Here is a 17405-nt window from a genome sequence, read left to right on the forward strand (position 1 = left end):
CTTAGTAGAGAACATGCAGTTCTTGCAACTGCACGTGACTCTATGATTATCAAAAAATACGAAGTTTAGTTAAAAGTATTGTGGAGATAATCAGAATATAGAAATATATATTATATGCAATTTAATTAATATAGGTTATATTTCTGTATATGATATATATTTATATATTTTCATATATGTATAATTATATGTGTGTATAATTACATATGTAACTTTAATTCCTTTCTTTCATAAGTTCAACAAACTAGAAGAAACCCGTTCACAGTTTTATGTGATTTTTCAAAACATTTTCTGCTCATTTAAAAGCATTCTTATATGAATAAGCCACACTGTATTTAAACTGACATCTATGTGAATATTTAAATCATTTCTAGTATATTTTTGTTATTATAAAGAGTTCTACAGTAAACATCCATATATTTGCATGTAGTTTTCTATTTATCTCTTCAGAAAAATCTTGGAAGTTGAAATGCAATGCCTAGAATTCTTTAGTGTTTAAAATTTTGATAGCTACTGACAAAGTTCCATGTAAAAGAGCAGTTGGGATCTGAGGTTATTGAGGTCAGAGAAGGTCCATTACCAAAGATGGATTAGGGACCAAAGACAATGCTTGGGGTATGATTGTTCTGCCTGAGAAAGAAATAAATCCCTTTTCGGCTTGATGTGTTGGAAGGTCTGGAGATGCAATACCTGAATCATATTATTTCTGGCCTCCATGTTTAAGTCAAGTAATACAAACAAACAGATAAAGTAAAACTTATTTGCTGCATTTTTTTAAATTTTGGAAAGGAACCAGCTTAAAAGCTTGTAGGCTATTGAAGCAGATTAAAGACAGCAGGAGATACCCATAGGTCGTTAACAACATCAAAGGAGACATTTTATTTATATATCTATTCAAGATATATAGTAAGAAATATCAGCACCTTCTATTTATTAAATTTTTCACTGGGAAACACAACTAAATGAAAATTATCTGATGTTCCTCCTTTCTAGTAACTACCTCTGGCTTTATTTTTATTTTTTTTAATGTTTAAAAAATTTATTTATTTTATTTATTTTTGGCTGTGTTGGGTCTTCGTTGCTGTGCGTGGGCTTTCTCTAGCTGTGGCAAGCGGAGGCTACTCTTCGTTGAGGTGCGCAGGCTTCTCGTTGCGGTGGCTTCTCTTGTTGCGGAGCACAGGCTCTAGGTACACGGGCTTCAGTAGTTGTGGCACATGGGCTCAGTAGTTGTGGCTCGTGGGCTTAGTTGCTCCACATCGTGTGGGATTTTCCCAGACTAGGACTCGAACCCGTGTCCTCTGCATTGGCAGGCGGATTCTTAACCACTGCGCCACTAGGGAAACCCCTACCTCTGGCTTTATTTTGAGCGTCTTTAAAAGGTGCATTCTTTGCTCTGCCACTAGCTAGGTGGGTCTTTTTCTAATGAGAACTTGTTTCGTGATTAAATAATGGTAACCACTAATATGACTAATATGACTAATAGTAACCACTAATATGACTAATAGTTGGTTATTAAATATGTTCTCTCTATGTTTTTAATTCAACAAGTCGTGATTGAATATTAATTACCGTATCTGTGCCAAACATTGAGCACACGGTGATAAACAAAATGAACATGGCTCCACAGATTTTACAGTCTAAAGAAAGACATAGAAACTGTGTGAGTAAACACAGGTAAGTAGATCATTACAAATTATGATCAGAACAATTAAAAAAAATAAGATTTTAAGAATGGTAACAGTGACAAGAGGTTCCCTGTTTTATTTTGAGTGGCTAAGGAAGTCCCCCTTTGGAAATGTCACTTAAGTTGGGACTTGAGCTTGTGAAGAACCCATCTTGGCCAAAGAATATTCTGGGTTGTGTTTCCTGAATGCGCAAATATCCTGAGAGTCATGGGCAGTTTTGTGTCCAGTATCCCCATCTCCATCAATGGCACCACCACAGGTCCAATTATATTAGTCAGACAACTGGGAGTCATTTTTGAAACCGTGACACATCATATCCAACTCATCACCTTGTTCTATCAACCTCGCCTCCTAATATTCTCTTGAATCCTCCCACATGGCTCCATCTGCACTGATACTCCCTCATCCAAGTCCCTCTCTTCTCTTGTAAGAGCTTCCTAGAAGGTTTCTTTCTTCTACTCTGGACCCCTCAGTCTGGTCCTCACAGCAGCCAAGTATCTTTTCAAAATGGAACAATGATCATTCTCATTCTAATGCCTAAAACCCTTTGGTGGCTTTCCATTGTTCTTGGAGTTAAGAATGAAATCCTGATTAAGCCTGTGAGTGCTGTAGGCCTACCACTTGCTTTCCTCCCTTGCTCTCATTTGTTTCACAGCCACTTGACCTTCTGGCGTGAGGATGCCTGATACAGGGATTTTTCAAAGGCTGTTCACTCATAAGTACTTCCTCTTCATTTACTTCTGCTGAATTTTTTCTCATTACCTTCTTGTCATTTTTTTTTTTTTCCAGATCACAGCTCAGGTCTCACTGTCTTAGGAAACCCTCCTCCCTGTCCAGGTGAGATATATTTGTTAGAGGCTCTAGTAGAATCATGTTCCTTCCTTCCTGAGCATGTCTCTCAAAAATAATTACATATTTATACATGATTATGTGATCATTATTTGTCTCTCCCACTTGTTTGCAAGCTCCAAGAGGGTAGAATCTAATACCTAGCACAGAGCATGGGGCATAGTAATATTCAGTAAGTATTTTATGATTAAATGATTGAGTAACACGAATAAATACACACCTAGTAGATGATTCATTTTCTAGATACTCTAGAAGGCATTTTCTTTAAAGAAAGGATAGGGACTTATCCTAGTATTAGTCTAGTATTAGTCTAGACTAATACTAGCATTATCCTAATATTAGTCTAGTATTAGTCTGGCTGTAAATTAACATTATATTCTCCACCCACATTGGTAAGAGGATTACACTGAAAAGCTAGAAATCCCCTGATTTCCCTCACATATTACCTGGGGCTAGAGGTATATCAATCATGTGTATTGTCTTTCTCAAGGTAGCTCAGGACCCACATAAGCAAACTAGACACATGATGTTGTCAAGTGTTGTGTCAGTGTCTGAGACAGGACTGAGAACATGGTAAGGAAAAAATAAGTACTTCAAAGTCAATCTCAAAATTCTAGAAAATACAAGCTAATCTATAGTATCAAAAAGCAAATCAGTAGTTGACTGTGGCTAGAACAGGGAGTGGTGAAAGGGAGGGATGAATTACAAATGACAAGAGAAAACTTTTGGGGGTAATGGATATATTCATTATCTTGATTGTGGTGGTTGTTTTATGGGTATATGCATATGTAAAAACTCTTCAAATTGTGTACTTTAAATATGTGCGGTTTATTATACATCAATTATGCCTCAGTAAAGTTATAAAAAGTTACTCATACACTGTGAGATACAGATCTAAGTTAATTTTTGTCAATACAATGTCAATTTGGGCCTGTAAGAGAATTGCTACATTTTGAAAATTTTTTGACAATATCCATCAGAAGTTTTTAAAATGTCCTCTGTCATTTCTAATTCTATTGATTTGAGTCTTCTTCCTTTTTCTCTTGATGAGCCTGGCTAATGGTTTATCAATTTTTTTTATCTTCTCAAAGAACCAGCTTTTAGTTTTATTGATCTTTGCTATCGTTTCCTTCATTTCTTTTTCATTTATTTCTGGTCTGATCTTTATTATTTCTTTCCTTCTGCTAACTTTGGGATTTTTTTGTTCTTCTTTCTCTAATTGCTTTAGGTGTAAGGTTAGGTTGTTTATTTGAGATGTTTCTTGTTTCTTGAGGTAGGATTGTATTGCTATAAACTTCCCTCTTAGAACTGCTTTTGCTGCATCCCATAGGTTTTGGGTCATCGTGTATTCATTGTCATTTGTTTCTATGTATTTTATTTCCTCTTTGATTTCTTCCGTGATCTCTTGGTTATTTAGTAGTGTATTGTTTAGCCTCCATGTGTTTGCATTTTTTACAGATTTTTTCCTGTAATTAATATCTAGTCTCATAGCGTTGTGGTCAGAAAAGATACTTGGGTGGGATAGGGAGAGTAGGAGGAAGATGCAAGAGGGAGGAGATATGGGAGATATATGTATATGTATAGCTGATTCACTTTGTTATAAAGCAGAAATTAACACACGATTGTAAAGCAATTATACGCCAATAAAGATGTTAAAAATAAATAAATAAATAAAATAAAATACTGCTACCTCCCCCCAAAAAATAATAAAAATGTCCTTTGATTTAGCAATTCAGTTTTTAGAAGTCTTTTATAAAGAAATAAAAAATCAGTGCATGTGTTTATACGTATAAGGATGGTTATGGCAACATCCTTTAAGAGCTGAAAAAGTAGAAAGAATTGTATTATGAATGCCCATCAATAGGGAAATCATAATGTTTTAAATTTTGAGCTATCAGGTAGCCTTTAAAAGATTTGTATCTACTTATCTAAAGTAAATACAATGAGATATTATTAAATAAGAAGGGCAAACTGCAAAATAGAGGGCACACACAGATCTCCCTCTACATTTGTATGTATATTTGGATGGACAGGAGAATGGAGTAAATATTGGTTGCTGGGAATGCTGATTTGGGGATAATGGTGTTTGAGTGGGAGGTGATTAACTTTTAAAATGTATACATTTTCTCACTTTCCCCATCATTTTTCCCCTTAGGGTAAGCATATGCTACTTTAATCATTTTTGAAGAGGAATTTTAAATAAAACATCGTGTCAATTAATACACATTAGACAGTAAGTTCCCCTCCCTCTCAAAATAAAAACAAAAAAAACAGAAGGAACTCCTATCACAAACTTAAAAAGCAGTGAAGTAAAAACCAAGGGTTTTAGGCTCACACAGAATTTTCTTCAGGTTCAGGCTCCAGCGGTAGTGATGTGAGTGATCTTGGGATGTTTCCTTAAACTTTCAGGTTCTCAATTGCATTATTTCAAAAGGGAATGCTAATATCTAATTTTTGCCCTTAAAGTGAGGATTAAATGAGACAACATTTCTGAAGGTCCAAGTATGGGTAATGTCCCAACAATATCTATTGTTTTACCAACTTAGTTAGCTTTTGAAGAGCCACCATTGAATGTCAAGTATTGTCACAGTGTGAGCTTTAATTTAAGTTGTCCCCTGTGGTTGAATTACCCTTCCTCCACTTCCTCTGTGTCTCCAAATCCTTTCTCATCTACCAAGATACAGCTCGAATATTATTACCACTGAGAAGTCTTCCCAGAGTTTCCAAGGGAGCATTAATGGCTGTCCCAGTTTGTATGCTACTGTGTCTGTGCCTGTGTTACACAAGATCATGCTGAGTGTGGTTACTTGATTATGTGCTCATATCTTCTGCATCAAGGTTGTGCGCTATTTGAAGGCAAGAACCACAGAATATCCAACTTTGCATCCTTACTATCTTGTCCTTAAGTAGAAATATTATGATTTTAATTTCTTTGCTTAAAACAGAGCACAATAAATATTTATTGACAAGTTATTCTCTGACAGATACTGTTCTAATTTCTCACTATAGTTCCAGGAATATTGAACAAAAGAGGTAAAATTATTGCCTCATAGAGCTTATAGTCTATTCGGGGTGCAGAAAAAGGAACAAAATAAATGAAGAAGTTTTAAATAGTGTTAAAAGATGAGCACTATGGAGGAAAATACAGCAGCCCAAAGGGATAAGAAATGGTGGGCCCGGAAGGTGCAATTTTAAGCAGAGTACCCAACAAAGGTCTCACTGAAAAGGTGATCTCAAAGATAAGATTTAAAGAACTGAGGGGGCAAACCAGCAAGCCAGTGACTGTCTTGGGGAAGGGTATTTTAGGCAAAAGATAGAATAAATGCAAGGCTCTGAGGAAAAAACATTCCAGGAGTGTTAGAGAACAGCAAGGATCCCAGAAGGCTAGAGTGGAGGTAGCAAAGGAATGAGTGGCAGTAGAAGAAATGTGATGTGGGTAGCTCAGGGAGGTTCTCAGCCACCATTGTAAGAAAAATTTTAAAATTTAGCTTTTGTTCAGAATGAGATGGGAAGTAGCAGAAGGAACTTATACAATTTGAATTATATTTTAATAGAAGTACTCTTTCTGCTCAGCATCTCTGTAAAGTGCAAGAGGTGAATTCCCTCAAGTGCTGATTTCATGGTAGGGACTTTGGGATTGGGGACAGAGCGATGCAGTAGACTGTGTCCTCAGGGTGTCACAGGGCAGCAGAGTTGTGTTGGAGGTTGGACCAACCTCCCACTCAGCCTCCATCAGCTCTCATATCTTAGGCATGATGTCCATTACCTTCCCTGAGCCTCAATTTCCTCACCTGTTATGTGAAGAAAATAATGCCTGACCAGGTTACTTCAACTGTACGGCAATTAAAGGTTACAGTGAGATAATAGTGTGAAGGGACCATAAAAACAAAACAAAACAAAACAAAAACACCGTAAAGATGTGAGAGATTCTTCATCTTCAAAAACAGGTGTTCCGGGGCTTCCCTGGTGGCACAGTGGTTGAGAGTCCACCTGCCGATGCAGGGGTCACGGGTTCGTGCCCCGGTCCAGGAAGATCCCACATGCCGTGGAGCGGCTAGGCCCGTGAGCCATGGTCGTTGAGCCTGCGCGTCCGGAGCCTGTGCTCCGCAATGGGAGAGGCCACAGCAGTGAGAGGCCCGCGTACCACAAAAACAAAACAAAAAAACCCAAAACAAAGACAGGTGTTCCTGCTGGCTGCAGAGAGGGGTCTTATTGGAGGGTGGGAAGAGAAGTAACATGCCTTGTAAAGCAATTGGGAAATCTTCAAAATCTCTATAGGTTGCTGGAGATCTTAAACAGGTCTGTCTTTGTAGTGCACAAAATCCAGTACTGATTCGGTACCTGCTTTTTTTGTTGTTGTTGCTTGTTTTGTTGTGTTGTGTTTTGCTATTTTACCAACATGAAAGTGAGATTTCAAATTGTACAACAAACAGGTGAAGCTAAAGACAAAGCTCTGATAGGGCATGTCTCTCTCACATAGGGAGTACACCGATTCTTTTACTTATAGTAAATATATTTCCCAAGCACAAGTTAGGCACTCAGAATATGAAGAGGGATTCTTGGTTCACATTTGTTGGGAAGAAGCAGTCTGCATGTCAGATGATGAATATCATAGAAATCTTAGGTAACTTTGATTAAGAGGATGTGATGTTTAAATTTAGCACAGTATTGAAATGATCAACAAAAAGAAAAGGTAACCTATGGAATAGGAGAAAATATGTGCAAATAATATATCTGGTAAGGAATTAACTTCCAAAATATATAAGGAGCTCATACTGATCAATACCAAAAACAAATTTTTTTATTAAAAAAATAGGAAAAAGACCTAAAAAAACCTGAATAGACATTTTTCCAAAGAAGACATAAAAATGGCTGACAGGTGTATGAAAAGGTGCTCAACATCACTAATCACTAGGAAAATACAAAACAAGGCCATGATGAGATATGACCTCACACCTGTTACAATGGCTATGATCAAAATACAAGAGATAACAAGGCTAACAAGGGTGTGGAGAAAAGGGAACACTTGTGCACTGTTGGTGGGAACGTAAATTGGTGTAGCCATAAAGAAAAACAGTATGGAGGTTCCTCAAAAAAATAAAAATAGAATTACCATATGATCCAGCAATCCTACTTCTGGGTATATATCCAAGGGAAATAAAACCACTATCTCAAAGAGATATCTGTACCTCCACATTCATTGCAGCATTAATTACAATAAACAAGACATAGAAACAACCTATGTCTGTCAATGGTTGAATGTGGTATATATATATAATGGAATATTTTTCAACCTTAAAAAAGAAGGAAATCCTGCCACTTGCAACAATATAGATGAATTATGAGGATGTAATGCTAAGTGAAGTAAGTTAGACAAAGAAAGACAAATATTGTATGACCTCATTTATATATGAAATCTTAAAAAATAAATGGAAGTCATTGAAGTAGAGAGTAAGATGGGTGGTTGCCAGGGGCAGAGGAGGTGGTGGGAGAAATGGGTGAAGCTGGCCAAAGGTTTCAACCTTCCAGTTATAAGATCAATAAGTTGGAGATCTAATATACAACATGGTGACTGTAGTTAATACTGTATTGTGTACTTGACAGTTGCTAACAAAGTAGATCTTAAAAGTTCTCACTACAAAACAAACAAACAAAAAGGTAACCATGTGAGGTGATGGATGTGTTAACTAGCCTTGTTGTGGGAATTATTTTGCAATATATATGTATATCAATCATCACGTTGTACATATTAAATTTCCACAATGTTATATGTCTATTATATTTCAATGAAGTTGGGGATAAAAAGAAACTGGAGGTCTCTGGAAAATTAGAGGGTGGATTATCTAAATTTATTGTAGAAAGTAATATGTATTTTTCAATATTTAGTACATATTCACTCTTTGTTTGGCTATCGGCATTATTAAAGGTTCTTTGTGTTGCATGCAAACCTATCCTGGCTTGGTATAAATAGGAAGACAACAAACAAAAGATTTATTGGATTGACACAGCAGACGCAGAGGAGGTTGACTCAGACGTCTGGTGGGGTGGAGCAGATACAGACTATGCACATGGGAGCTGTGTGGCTGACAGGGTCTTGGTGCTCTGCCCGAGTGTCAGGCCTGAGCCTCGGAGGTGGGAGAGCCGAGTTCAGGACATTGGTCCACCAGAGACCTCCCAACCCCATGAAATATCAAATGGTGAAAGCTCTCCCAGAGAGCTCCATCTCAACACTAAGAACCAACTCCACTCAAGGACCAGCAAGCTCCAGTGCTGGACACCCGATGCCAAACAGCTAGCAAGACAGGAACACAACCCCACCCATTAGCAGAGAGCCTGTCTAAAATCATAATAAGGTCACAGACACCCCAAAACACACCACTGGACGTGGTCCTGCTCACCAAAGAGACAAGATCCAGCCTCATCCACCAGAACACAGGCACCAGTCCCTTCCACCAGGAAACCTACACAACCCACTGAACCAACCTTAACCACTGGGGGCAGACACCAAAACCAACAGGAACTGTGAACCTGCAGCCTGCGAAAAAGAGATCCCAAACACAGTAAGTTAAGCAAAATGAAAAGACAGAAAAACACATAGCAGATGAAGCAGCAAGGTAAAAACCCACCAGACCAAACAAATGAAGAGGAAATAGGCAGTCTACCTGAAAAAGAATTGAGTAATGAGAGTAAAGCTAATCCAAAACCTTGGAAATAGAATGGAGAAAATACGAAAAACAATTAACAAGGACCTAGAAGAACTAAAGAGCAAACAAACAATGATGAGCAACACAATAAATGAAATTAAAAATTCTCTAGAAGGAATCAATAGCAGAATAACTGAGGCAGAGAACGGAGAAGTGACCTAGAAGATAAAATAATGGAAATAACTACCACAGAGCACAATAAAGAAAAAAAATGAAAAGAATTGAGGACAGTCTCAGAGACATCTGGGACAACAGTAAAAGCACCAACATTCGAATTATAGGGGTCTCAGAAGAAGAGAAAGAAAAAGGGACTGACAAAATATTTGAAGAGATTATACCTGAAAACTTCCCTAATATGGGAAAAGAAATAGTCAATCAAGTCCAGGAAGCACAGAGAGTCCCATACAGGATAAATCCAAGGAGAAACATGCAAAGACACATATTAAGCAAACTACCAAAGATTACATACAAAGAAAAAATATTAAAAGCAGCAAGGGAAAAGCAACAAATAACACACAAGGGAATCCCCATAAGGTTAACAGCTGATCTTTCAGCAGAAACTCTGCAAGCCAGAAAGGAGTGGCAGGACATATTTAAAGTGATGAAAGGGAAAAACCTACAACCAAGATTACTCTACCGAACAAGGATGTCATTCAGATTCGACGGAAAAATTAAAACCTTTACAGACAAGCAAACGCTAAGAGGATCCAGCACCACCAAACCAGCTTAACAACAAATGCTAAAGGAACTTCTCTAGGCAGGAAGCACAAGAGAAGGAAAAGACCTACAATAACAAACCTACAATAACAATAACAGACCTACAATGACAAACAATTAAGAAAATGGTAATAGGAACATACATATCGATAACTACCTTAAATGTAAATGGATTAAATGCTCCAACCAAAAGACACAGACTGCCTGAATGGATGCAAAAACAAGACCCATATATATGTTGTCTACAAGAGACCCACTTCAGACCTAGGGACACATACAGACTGAAAGTGAGGGGATGGAAAAAGATATTCCATGCAAATGGAAATCAAAAGAAAGCAGGAGTAACAATTCTCATATCAGACAAAATAGACTTTAAAATAAAGACTATTACAAGAGGCAAAGAGGGACACCACATAATGATCAAGGGATCAATCCAAGGAGAAGATATAACAGTTGTAAATATTTATGCATCCAACATAGGAGCACTTCAATGCCTAAGGTAAATGCTAACAGCCATAAAAGGGGAAATTGACAGTACCACAATAATAGTAGGGGACTTTAACACCCCACTTTAACAAATGGACAGATCATCCAAAATGAAAATAAATAAGGAAACACCAGCCTTAAATGATGCTTTAAACAAGATGGACTTAATTGATATAAATAGGACATTCCATCCAAAAAGAACAGAATACACTTTCTTCTCAAGTGCTCATGGAACATTCTCTAGGATAGAACATATCTTGGGTCACAAATCAAGCTTTACTTAATTTAAGAAAATTGGAATCATATCAAGTACATTTTCCAACCACAGCGCTATGAGACTACATATCAATTGCAGTAAAAAAAAATCTGTAAAAAATACAAACATGTGGAGGCAAAACAATACACTATTAAATAACCAAGAGATCACTAAGGAAATCAAAGAGGTAATCAAAAAATACCTAGAAACAAATGACAATGAAAACACAGTGACCCAAAACCTATGGGATGCAGCCAAGCAGTTCTAAGGGGGAAGTTTATATCAATACAATCGTACCTCAAGAAACAAGAAACATCTCAAATAAACAAACTAACCTTACACCCAAATCAGTCAGAGAAAGAAGAACAAAAAACCCCCAAAGTTAGCAGAAGGAAAGAAATCATAAAGATCAGATCAGAAATAAATGAAAAAATAATGAAGGAAATGATAGCAAAGACCAATAAAACTAATAGCTGGTTCTTGAGAAGTTAAAAAAATTGATAAACCATTAGCCAGACTCATCAAGAAAAATAGGGAGAAGATTCAAATCAATAGAATTAGAAATGAAAATGGAGAAGTAACAACTGACACTACTGAAATACAAAGGATCATGAGCGATTACTACAAGCAACTCTATGCTAAAAAAATGGACAACCTGGAAGAAATGGAAAAATTCTTAGAAAAGCACAACCTTCCAAGACTGAACTAGGAAGAAATAGAAATATAAAGACAAATTACAAGCACTGAACTTGAAACTGTGATTAAAAATCTTCCAACAAACAAAAGCCCAGGACCAGATGGCTTCACAGGAGAATTCTATGAAACATTTAGAGAAGAGCTAACACCTATCCTTCCCAAACTCTTCCAAAATATGGCAGAGGGAGGAACACTCCCAAACTCATTCTACAAGGCCACCATCCACTGATAACAAAATCAGACAATGATGTCACAAAAAAAGAAAACTACAGGCTAATATCACTGATGTACATAGATGCAAAAATCCTCAACAAAATACTAGCAAACAGAATCCAACAACACATTAAAAGGTTCATAGACCATGATCAAGTGGGGTTTATCCCAGGAATGCAAGGATTCTTCAATATATGCAAATCAATCAATGTGATACACCATATTAACAAATAGAATGATAAAAATCATATGATAATCTCAACAGATGCAGAAAAGACTTTTGACAAAATTCAACACCTGTTATGATAAAAACCCTCCAGAAAGTAGACATAGAACTTACCTCAACATAATAAAGGCCATATATGACAAACCCACAGCCAACATCGTTCTCAATGGTGAACAACTGAAACCATTTCCACTAAGATCAGGGACAAGACAAGGTTGCCCACTCTCACCACTCTTATTCAACACAGTTTTGGAAGTTTTAGCCACAGCAATCAGAGAAGAAAAAGAAATAAAAGGAATCCAAATCTGAAAAGAAGAAGTAAAACTGTCACTGTTTGCAGATGACATGATACTATACATAGAGAATCCTAAAGATGCTACCAGAAAACTACTAGAGCTAATCAATGAATTTGGCAAAGTAGCAGGATTCAAAGTTAATGCACAGGGCTTCCCTGGTGGCGTAGTGGTTAAGAGTCAGCCTGTCGACGCAGGAGACATGGGTTCGTGCCCCGGTCCGGGAAGATCCCACATGCCGCGGAGTGGCTGGGCCCGTGAGCCATGGCCGCTGAGCCTGCGCGCCCGGAGCCTGTGCTCCGCAACAGGAGAGGCCACAACGGTGAGAGGTCCGCGTACCGCAAAAAAAAAAAAAAAAAAAAAAAGCTAAGGTTCAAAGTTAATGCACAGAAATCTCTTGCATTCCTATACATTAATGATGAAAAATCTGAAAGAGAAATTAAGGAAACACTCCCATTTACCATTGCCAGAAAAAGAATAAAATACCTGGGAATAAACCTACTTAAGGAGACAAAAGAACTTCATGCAGAAAACCATAAGAGACTGATGAAAGAAATTAAAGATGATACAAACAGATGGAGAGATACACCATGTTCTTGGATTAGAAGAATCAACATTGTGAAAATGACTATAGTACCCAAAGCAATCTACAGATTCAATGTAATCCCTGTGAAACTACCAATCGCATTTTTCACAGAACTAGAACAAAAAATTTCACAATTTGTATGGAAACACAAAAGACCCCAAATAGCCAAAGCAATCTTGAGAAAGAAAAACGGAGCTGGAGGAATCAGGCTCCCTGACTTCAGACTATACTACAAAGCTACAGTAATGAAGACAGTATGGTAGTGGCACAAAAACAGAAATATAGATCAATGGAACAGGATAGAAAGTCCAGAGATAAACCCATGCACATATGGTCACCTTAACTTTGATAAAGGAGGCAAGAATATACAATGGAGAAAAGACAACCTCTTTATAAATGGTGCTGGGAACACTGGACAGCTACAGGTAAAAGAGTGAAATTAGAACACTCCCTAACACCATACACAAAAATAAACTCAAAATGGATTAAAGACCTAAATGTAAAGCCAGACACTCTAAAACTCTTAGGGGATAACATAGGCAGAATACTCTATGACATAAATCACAGCAAGATCCTTTCTGACCCACCTCCTGGAGAAATGGAAATAAAAACAAAAATAAACAAATGGGACCTAATGAAACTTAAAAACTTTTGCACAAGAGAGGAAACCATAAGCAAGACAAAAAGACAACCCTCAGAATGGAAGAATATATTTGCAAATGAAGCAACTGACAAAGGATTAATCTCCAAAATATACAAGCAGCTCATGCAGCTCAATATCAAAAAACAAATAACCCAATCCAAATATGGGCAGAAGACCTAAATAGACATTTCTCCAAAGAAGATATACAGATTGCAAACAAACACATGAAAGGATGCTCAACATCACTAATCATTAGAGAAATGCAAATCAAAACTACAATGAGCTATCACCTCACACCAGTCAGAATGGCCATCATCAAAAAATCTGCAAACAATAAATGCTGGAGAGGGTGTGGAGAAAAGGGAACCCTCTTGCATTGTAGGTGGAATGTAAATTCATACAGCCACTATGGAGAACAGTATGGAGGTTCCTTAAAAAACTAAAAGTAGAACTACCATACGACTCAACAATTGCCTACTGGGCATATACCCCGAGAAAACCATAATTCAAAAAGAGTCATGTACCACAATGTTCATTGCAGCTCTACTTACAATAGCCAGGACATGAAGGAACCTAAGTGTCCATCGACAGATGAATGGGTAAGGAAGATGTGGCACATGTATACAATGGAATATTACTCAGCCATCAAAAGAAACGAAATTGAGTTATTTGTAGTGAAGTGGATGGACCTAGAGTGTGTCATACAGAGTGAAGAAAGTCAGAAAGAGAAAAAGAAATACCGTACACATATATATGGAATCTTAAAAAAAAAAAAAAAAAGGTTCTGAATAACCTAGGGGCAGGTCAGGAATAAAGACTAAAGATGCAGACGTAGAGAATGGACTTGAGGACACAGGAAGGGGGAAGTGTAAGCTGGGATGAAGTGAGAGAGTGGCATGGACATATATACACTACCAAATGTAAAATAGTTAGCTAGTGGGAAGCAACCGTGTAGCACAGGGAGATCAGCTCGGTGCTTTCAGACCACCTAGAGGGGTGGGATAGGGTCGGTGGGAGGGAGACGCAAGAGGGAGGAGATATGGTGATATATGTATATGTACAGCTGATTCACTTTGTTATAAAGCAGAAACTAACACACCACTGTACAGCAATTGTACTCTGATAAAGATGTTAAAAAAAAAAAAGGTTTATTGAAAATACACTGGAGTTGCTTTCAGAGTCAAAGTGCTTGGGAGAACAGGAATCCAGGACAGAAGCACATAGATTTTTTTTTTAATATCTTTATTTTAGTGTAATTACTTTACAATGTTGTGTTAGTTTCTGTTGTACAACAAAGTGTATTAGCTATAAGTATACATATATCCCCATATCCCCTCCCTCTTGAGCTTCCCTCCCATCTAGACTAGAGTGCTGCCATAATTGTCATTGTGCTTTATGATTTCAGTCTTGTCTTATGTCCATATTAAATAATTCTGGGAGAATTTTCTTGGCTCAGTTGGGTCAGGTTTGACAATGGTTCAATCCTTTATGAACAAGTGGGCAAGAACCACACCAATTGCCACTGAGAACCTACATCTGTGTAACAAGTGGTAGAAGAAATGAAAGAACTGCGCTAGACTTGTCAAGGACTCTTCCATCCACCAGTTTCAAATGTCTTCAAGGGCACTCTGCTATTCTATGAGAGTAATAAAAACTGTGGAACAGCAATAACCTTGTTAATTTTTTTTTAAAGGTCAGTTTTTAGTTTACTAGCCCAGGAGTGTAGGCTCAGATTTTTTGAAAAACTTCTCCTAAAAGGGTTTATGAAACTTTTAACTCTGAAATTCACCTCATGCATTTTTAGGGGTTAAGGGTTTTTTCTTTGGAGTCAGGTTCAAATCTTTCTGTTGTTTACTGGTTCTGTGACTTTGGCCTTATGTTATCTGAAATTTAGTTTTCTTAATTTGAATTGTTCTTCAGTTATTCTGGATAATAATAATTTTTATATATTTCATATTTTTTGCATCAATTAAAAACTTTAAACATGCTTCAGGAAAAATTACTTCCACCAACAAAAATCTTAATGAAGTAGGATATGTGTCCCCAAAGAGGACACAATTATTTTGACTTCTAGAAGCAAAAATGCAAAGTCAGGATGTTCAAAAGAAGCTGTCTTTGGTTGAAGCCAGGACCTGAATCCTGAGAACTTGCTGGAAGCTGCATTGAGGCCTCTGTCCTGGAGGACTTGTGAAACAGAAAACTGGAAAAGCAGGATTCAGGTGCCCTTGGCTTATTCTGGAGCCATGCAGGTGTCCTTAGAAATATAAACCAGAGACAGGGAAACAATTACCAGCTAAAGAGGGCTTAAAGACTTAAGAAAAATACAAAGATATTTTAATCTTTTCTTTAACATTTTTACATCTCTGCCCTTTAGAACTTGAGATGATTTATAATGAAATCAACTATAAGATATATTTGAAGAAACAAGCAACAACAACAAAAATGAAAAGGCAAGAATCAACAACAGGGATGAAGGGAGAATGCACATATGTTTACTGGAGTAAATTGAGTCATCAGTTTCTCTTTGAGTTTCTGGATAGACAGGAAAAGTAAATAAATGAAATAAACCAAGCTACATAAATCTTATAACCAGAAATGAGGAAGCAGTACTGAGGGAAGGAAATTTTTTTTTCTTGCTCCAAATTCTAAAAGAAATATTTCCCATCAGACTTCATGGGGTGGATATTGAATGATGTCATGCCCATCTGCAATTTTACTCATTAGTTACTTGAGGATTTCCTATTAAATTTATTTATTCCTAGCTCCCTCACTAGGAAGTTCTGACTCAGCAGGTCGAAACATGTCATCGAGTGTGTCCAAGTATATTATGTTCTTAATTTAAAAAATGTACATAGATATTAAGAATTCACAAAGTGCTTTCCCATCTTTTACTTGTTTCATAATCTTGGTGAGGTTCATTGGATTCTTATTTTAACACAAGAAAGGTAATTTATACTTTAAAATGTCAAATGACTTAAGACACTGGGAGACTTGAATCCCCATGATTTCAAGTGATGCAGGACATTAGGAGTTAAGATTGTAAAATTATTAACATAAGGAAATCATGTCAATGTGATTGAGCTGAGGTTGGGAGAATCTCAGATTAATTAGGTGTCCAATTATTGGATGATTAGTTTTTGAGAACTTGCCCTTTTCTGCTCATCATCTGAGATTGCATGCAGAAATTCACCTTCTTTGTGAAGCCCTCTTAATGCCCACCCTTTCCTCCAAGGCATGTCCACGGCACTTGTACATAGAACTTCATTGTTTTCCTGCACAATCCTGGGGTGTACTGTGCTAGGTGATAGTCCAAACCATAAACTTGTTAATGATGAGACAGTGTTACTCATCTTGGTAGCATTGGCAGAATCTGACACATAGTAGGCGTGGGTTAAATAAGCATTAAAGGACTATGTAAGATAGAGGCATATGTCGTAGGAGAAAAACGGGATATCTATATATCTACCTATCTTACTTTAGGAAATACCTAAAACTTTGGCCAGATTTTCTATACTGGAGAAATAGGCATTGCTGTGAATCACTCATTCTAAAGTCATGATTTGATGAGACACTTATCATACAAGTGCAACTTTTAAAACTATTTATTAAATGAACAGTCACTGGAGTTTGGAGAGACAGCCTTGATCAAACCATCCAAAATTTAATCTCTGCCTTAGAAGCTTCTTTCTCTCTAGTCCATTTGGTTTATATCCCTAGACAGAGCCATTCCTCTCTGCCCATTAGGGCATCTACAGTTGGTTTGTGAATCCACTCAAAGATTTTTTATATGCAGTTAAAAAATTTCTGACATTAAGGTCTGGAACAATTAAGTTCCAAATGTTTTAAGTATTAATAAGGAGTAAAGTGAGACTCATGGAGACCAACTGACCTCCCCATGGTCACACAACCAATAAGAGGCCAAGATAGAAGCTGAACTTACATCTTCTCTATGGCTTTTGCTCTTTCTAAAATTTCATGTTGACTTGCTTATTGGACTGTCTCATACATTGAGCCTCTAGGATGGCACTCCAAAGATTCAGGGTGTGAGCAC

Source organism: Grampus griseus, assembly GCF_964374135.1.
Source record: "Grampus griseus genome assembly, chromosome: 3".
Taxonomy (NCBI): Eukaryota; Metazoa; Chordata; class Mammalia; order Artiodactyla; family Delphinidae; genus Grampus; species Grampus griseus.